The sequence below is a fragment of the Pteronotus mesoamericanus genome, unplaced genomic scaffold (assembly GCF_021234165.1).
Source record: "Pteronotus mesoamericanus isolate MK-2021 breed Mesoamerican mustached bat unplaced genomic scaffold, CSHL_Meso_final contig_82, whole genome shotgun sequence".
Lineage (NCBI taxonomy): Eukaryota > Metazoa > Chordata > Mammalia > Chiroptera > Mormoopidae > Pteronotus > Pteronotus mesoamericanus.
Window position 1 is genome coordinate 10,449,803 of NW_026555265.1, and position 7,399 is coordinate 10,457,201.

General features: G+C 34.3%; 1 pseudogene; it reads right to left on the bottom strand.

Moving 5' to 3' along the window:
* Positions 1–6,156: 6,156 nt before the first annotated feature.
* Positions 6,157–7,126, bottom strand: LOC129079796 (glyceraldehyde-3-phosphate dehydrogenase-like; annotated as a pseudogene).
* Between the last annotated feature and the right edge of the window lie 273 nt (positions 7,127–7,399).

The window sequence follows — 7,399 nt, forward strand, 5'->3', positions numbered from 1 at the left end:
CTAGTAACAGAACTAATGGGAGAAACTGACAAAAACACAAGAATAGTAGGGGACCTAAATACTCCATTGACAGCTAAAGATAGATCATTCAAACAGAAAATTAACAAAGAAATATCAACCTTATATGACACATCAGACCAAATGGACATAATTGATATTTACAAAACTTTTCATCTCAGAACATCAGGTCATTCATACTTCTTTTGCACACATGGCCCATTTTCAAGTATAGACCGTACATTGGATCACAACACTAGCCTCAGCAAATTTAAGAAGATAGAAATTGTACCCAAAATATCTTCTGACCACAGTGCTTTGAAATTAGAAATAAACTGCAAAAAGGAAATAAAAATGACCCACAAATATATGGCAATTAAACAAAATACTACTACAAAATGACTATGTCAAGGAAGAAACAAAAGCTCATATCAAAAGATATATAAAGACAAGGAGAATGACAGAACAACCTATAAAAACTTCTGGGACGCATTGAAAGCAGTAATAAGAGGGACATTTATATCATTACAAGCCTATCTCAAGGACTAGAAACAGAACAAAAACAGCCCAAAAGCAGCAGAAAGAAAAAAATGATAAAAATTAGAACAGAATAGAAAAAAATGCTATACAAAAAATTAATACAACAAAGAGTTTATTCCTTGAACAGATTTTTAAAAATTGTTAAGCATCTCACTGGACTCACTGAGGAAAATAGAGAAAAGAGAATCAGAAATGAAAGAGGAGAAGTTACTACAGACATCAGAAATACAAAGGATAATAATACTAGAATAATGTGAAAGACTATTTGCCTTCAAATTCAATAATCTTGATGAAATGTATAATATCCTTGAATTATATAACCTTCCTAGACTGAATCATGAAGAATTAGAAAATCTAAATAGACCAATCAACAGTGAAGAAATTGAAACAACCGTAAAAAACTTCCCACACAATGGAAGTCTAGGACCAGAAGGCTTCATCAGTGAATACTATCAAACCTTCAAAGATCTGATACATGTTCTTCTCAAACACTTCCAAAAATTTGAAGAAGAGGTAATACATCCTAACACATCTTATGAGGCCAACTTTGACACTAAAACTAGGCAAGGGTAACATACAAAGAGATAGCTATAGGCTAACATCTCTGATAAATTCAGATGCAAAAATCCCAAACAAAGCACTAACAAATAGAATACAACAATACATTAAAATAATACATTATGATCAAGGGGTTCATTCCAGAGGCACAAGGGTGGTTCAACATATACAAATTGATCAATGTAATATATTAACAAAATAAAGGGTTAAAATTATATAATCTTATTGAGATTCAGGAAAAATGTGATAATATACAACATCCATTTATAATTAAAACACTCAATAAAGTGGGTATAAAAGGAAAGTATCTCAACATAATAAAGGCTATTCATGACAAACCCTCAGCTTGAATCATACTGAATGGTAAAAACTGAAAGTTTTTTCTCTAAAGTCAAGAACGAGACAAAGATGTTCATCTCTTACACAAGATAGTATGGGAAGTCCTAGCCAGAACAATCAAGCAAGAGAAATAAATAAAAAAAATCCAGACTGGGAATAAAGATGTAAATAAAGAGTAAAAGATGACATGATTCTTTATATAGAAAGCCCTAATGACTTCACCAAAAAATATATTAGAAACAATAAACAAATATGTAATGTTGCAAGGTACAAAACCAATGGACAAAGAACTATTGCATTCATATATATTGACAATGAAATTTCAAAAGAAGGAATTTTTTTAAAAAGCAATTCTTTTTTGCAATTGCAATTAAAAGAATAAAATACCTAGGAATAAATTTAAGGGAGGTGAAGGAGCTTCACCAAAGCACTGTTAAAATAGATTCAAAAAGATAACAATGAAATGGAAAGATATTTTGTGTTCATGAATTGACAGAGTGAACATAGTTAAAAATGTTCATGTTACTCAAAGTAATATACATATATAATGCAATTACCATCAAAAGCCCAATGACATTTTTTAAAGAAATAGAACAAAAAATTATCAGATTTGTATGGAACCACAAAATACCCTGAATAGCCAAACAATCTTCAGGAAAGAATAATAAAGCCATAAGTATCCAATTACTTGACTTTATATTATACTACAGAGCAACAATAATCAAAACAGCATGGTATTGGCAGAAAAACACGCAGACCAATGGAACAGAATTGAGAATCCGGAAATAAAACCACAGGTATATGGGCATAAGAATCAAAAACACACAATCAAGGAAAAAAAGGCTTTTCAATAAACATTGCTGAGAAAATAGGAAAGCCACATGCAAACAAATGAAATTAGACTACAGTTTGTCCCCATGTATAAAAGTTAATTCAAAATGGGCACAAGGACAAAAACCTATTATAATACCTGGAACAATAAATTATATAGAAGAATGTACAGATACTGAACTTATAGACCCTGGTATTAGAGAAGATTTTATGAATTTGACCCCAAAAGAGAGGGAAGTAAAGGCAAAATAAATTAATGGGATTATATAAGACTGAAAAGCTGCAGAGCAAAAGAAACTGCCAACAAAACAAAAGACAACCAACTGAATGGGAGGAGGATTTGCAAACAACAGTTCCAACAAGGGGTTAATATACAAAATACAGAAAGAACTCATACAACTCAACACTAAATAAACAATCCAGTTAAAAAAATGGGCAAAGGACCTGAACAGACACTTCTCCCAAGAAGACATACAAATGGCCAAAAGATATATTAAAAAAAGTTCAACTTCACTAGATATTAGGGAAATGCAAGTCAAAACTACAATGAGGTAACACTTCACACCTGTTAGAATGGCTATTATCAACAAGACAAGTACCGTGGAATATCAATTCTTGTATTTAATTCATCACAGAAAACTGCAAAAAGCAAATTTTTGAAAACCAAATCTCTGTTGTTTGTTGCCTGAAAGACATATGACTGATTATATAGGTATGAAAGGGTTGTCAGGTCGACAACGGAAGATTGTTTGAAAACTTAAACATTTTTTCCATAAACACCTTGATTGAGAACTGAATTGTTTGAGATAGGAGATGTTTAAGAGCTGTGGTTTGATTGTAATAAGCGTTGGAGAGGTTGTGGAGAAAAAGAAACCCTCCTTCACTGCCGGTGGGAACGTAGACTAGTACAGTTCTCTCCATTTCTGTTTAAAAACTATCCTTAAAGGTATCTTCCTTTAATGCTTTCTTTCTCCATGGGTGTTTTGCCTCCTGGACTAAAAGGAGAGAGGATATGGCAGCAGATAGAGCGCGTGACTGTAGCAGAGATTATTACCCTGAAACAGCAGCTCTTAGACATTAAAAATGCATCACAATCACCTGGAGGGCTGGTTGGGCCCCATCACCGGAGCTCCTGATATAGTAAATTTTGCTTGGGGCCTGAAACTATTCATTTTTAACAAGTTCCCAGATGGTCCAGATGCTTCTGGTCTAGGCGTCACATTCTGAGAACCACTTGCCTGGGCATAAGCATGTATTTCCTCTGTTTTGGAACAGCCAGCCTTACTGACAGACTTCGTTCTTGAGAAGTATGTGAATAGCATAGATAAAGCAGAGCATAACCCAAACTTGCACCACTCCCTCCACACTCTTTATTCTTATTTCTTTTTAGGGAAATGATTAATTGGGGAATGGATGGGTCAATTCTTTTCTTAAAAAGGCATTCTACAATATATACATGTACCTTTAGATATTTCTGAGATTCTAAACTTATCAGCATGAAAATCTAAGTGACATGAGGCTACACAGGATCCATCTATGAAATGTATTAAAGATAAATTTTGATTTTGGCTACATGAATTTAATTTACTATTCATGTGTTTGCTTTGCTAGTACCTCTGTATTCCTTGTTAGTTAATTTCTTGGCTAAATTTAGATTTAAAAAAGGCTTTTGGTGTCATATTCATATGTGAGATATGCCTATGACTTTCTTTTCTTACACCATCTAGTTTTTGCTACCAAGGTTATACTAGTCTAAAAAAATGAATAGAGGTACAGTCTTTATATTTCTGTTCTCTAGAACAAGGTTAGGACTATCTGTTCCTTAAAATTAGCATGCTTTGAAGGGTAATTAAGTTTTTTGGAAACATTTTTAACTGCTACACAATTTTGAATTTGTTAAAATGATTTTTTAAATGATAATATATAATAAAATCATAAAAATTGAGCTCAAAAACTTGAATAGAATTAACCCAGCTATGTAACCACCACAGATGGGGAAATAGAATGTTACCAGCACTTCACAACACACCTTATAAGTGTTCCTTTTAAGTGTTGCCAGTATCCTGCCTTCTACCATTTAGTGAGAAGAAATAAGGCTACTAAATAACAATCTAAAATAACACTGAATTTATTTGCTTGCTTGGTAAAGAAAAACAGTACCATTCAAGTACAAATTCAATTTGTCTTTATGCATAAATGGAAACAGCTTGATATAGGTTTAAAAGGAGAAAGTATACACAATTAGGCAACTTTTGAGTTCAGGTATGTGGTAGCTTACAAGGGTGTATTCTAAATTTTCTTTGTGAATGGCCACGACCAAGTTTTGCTGTGCCGGTGATAACTGGAAGTTTGGTTTCAACAAGTCCAGAATAGGTTGTGTAATATTCCAGAGCACACAAGCTGTTTCTTATACACATCTGTGCATGCGTGATCAAAGACGAAGAAAATTTTTCTTTAAACACTATGGATTAGTTTAGAACTTTGTAAAAATGCATTAATGCAGAATGTGCTCTTTGTGTTTGTTTTAATTGTTCAATGTTGCATTTAGGAAAGTCATCCATGTTGCAGCATGAATGACCATTCATTCTCATTATTGTACAGTATTCTCTCATGTAAATTTATTATAATCTATTCATCTATTTTATTTTTAATGAATATTTGAGTTTTTCCAGTATCTGGTTCTTGTAAACACTCTATGATGAACTTTAATATTTTCATGTTTATCACATAAGCACACACCACACACACAAGCTTCATTTGGGCATATGCCCAGGAGTAGAATTGCTGAGTCATAGAGAATATGTAGGGAGACTTTAGTCGATACTGCCAGTATCCCATAGTGGTGGAATCCATTTATAGTCCTCTCAGTGGTATATGAATTTCAGTTGCTTCAAAACCTTGTAAAGACTTAGTATTTTCAGTCTTCTAACTTTAGCTATCTCAGCGAATGTGTAGTGCTATCTCATTGAAGTTTTAATTTGCATTTCCTTTTTGTTTAGCAGAAGTGAACATTTAAAAATATGTTTATTAAGCATTTAAATATATCTTTATTGACCATTTGAGTATCCTCTTTTGTGAAATACTTATTCAAATATTTTCCCATTTTTATCAGGTAATTTTTTACCCCTCAAAAAATTATAGTAATATATAACTATGCATATATATACACATATATATGTACATATACACATATGTTCAGAGTTTGAGGTCTGTATGGTTATATTTATACAAATATCATATATTCTGTGGCTTGCATTCTCATTCTTTTCCCTTTTCAGTGGCTTGTCTTTTTTCTTTCTTCTTTTTTAAATATTTCAATTACAGTTGATATGCAATATTATATTAGTTTTAGGTATACAACAAAGTGATTAAATAGTTATAGTCTTTTTTCTCTTAATGCTGCCTTTTATTAAAAGGAAATTCATGAAAAATATATTTTTAACAAACAAATGATTCTCAGTTAACTCAAGATTTCTCTTCTTTCTTGAATCTATTTTGGTAAGTTATAATTTACCAGGAATTTAATTCCTTAATCTATTTTTTTCAAGTTTATTGGCACAAGTTTACTCTTACTACTTTATGATATCTTTGAAAAAACTCCTTTTAATCTATAGGTAGTGACCTTTTTCTTGCTCCTAATAATGTTTAATTGTATTATTTTTCTCCTTGAAAAATATTGTCATATTTCTGTCTATTTTTATGTATGTGTGCATGTACATATTTTTTCTTTGCTGTGTACAGTGAACTTTATGTAGGGCTCTTTAAACCCCGCCCCTTCTTCAGGGAGTCTGGGATAGAAACTGTAGACGTCAGGAGATTCTCAGTGTATTGGGAGATTAATTTGGGGCAAGGACTCCCCAGCAGCTCAGGGCATCTCTTCTTGTAGCTAGTTCAGAAGGCTCTTATTCTTTTGAGGCCATGTGGACCATAAATAAGGTCCACCACCCTATAGTCAAATTCATTGTCATGCCAGAAAATGAGGTTGACAAAATGACTATTGAAGGCAATCCCAGCTCCATCATTAAAGGTAAAAGAGTGGGTGTCCTCATATAGACCAGGATATTTTTGAGGAGTCTTTCTGATGCCTGCTTCACTACCTTCTTGATGTCATTTTATTTGGCAGCCTTCTCCTGGGGGCAGGTCAGATCCAACACATTGGGGCTGGGGACACAGAAGGCCATGATAGTGAGCCTCCCATACAGCTCAGGGATGACCTTGCTCATAGCCCTGGCAGCACCAGTAGAAGCAGGGATGATGTTCTGGGCAACCCCTTGGCCAACATGCCACAGCTTCCCAAGGGGGCCATCCATAGTCTTCTGGGTGGAAATGATGGCATGAAATAGTCATGAGTCCTTCCACGATGCCAAAGTTGTCATGGATGACCTTGGTCAGAGGGGCCAAGCAGTTGGTGGTACAGAAGGCATTGCTGACAATCTTCAGGGAGATGTCATACTTGTCATGGTTCACACTCATGACAACAATGGAGGTATCTGCAAAGGGGCAGAGATGATGACCTTCTTGGCTCCAGCCTTCAAGTGAGTCCTAGCTTTCTCCATGGTGGTGAAGACACCAGTAACTCTGCACCATATTCAGCACCAGCATCACCTCATTTAATGCTGATGAAATCTTGCTCCTGAATGATGGAGACAGACTTTCCATTGATGACAAGCTTCCCGTGCTCAGCTTTGACTGTGCCTTTGGACTTGCCAGGAGTAGAACCATACTGAACATTGCAGACCATGTACTTGAGGTCAATTAAGAGTTCATTAAAGGTGACGGTATCCGCTTTGCCAGAGTTAAAAGCAGCCCTGGTGACCAGCTGCCCAATATGACTAAACCCACTCACTCCAACCTTCACCATCATGTGTCAGGGCTGTGGCTGGCACTGACCAGGGAGATGAGGCTGTCTGTCAGACAGGAGGTGCAGAGTGCCACATTTTTGTCTATTTTTTAAATAAATTCATATCTTTAAAATAGTTGTGTAATTGTAACATCTTAATTAATACAGACTTCATTCCACATCATAAATTTATTTAAAACTCTTCTAATTTTATGCAGAATATGAAAAACTTGAAATTCTGTACTTGGACAGTATGTTTCAATGAGTCTAAGAACATTAGATGAAAATTTTTAT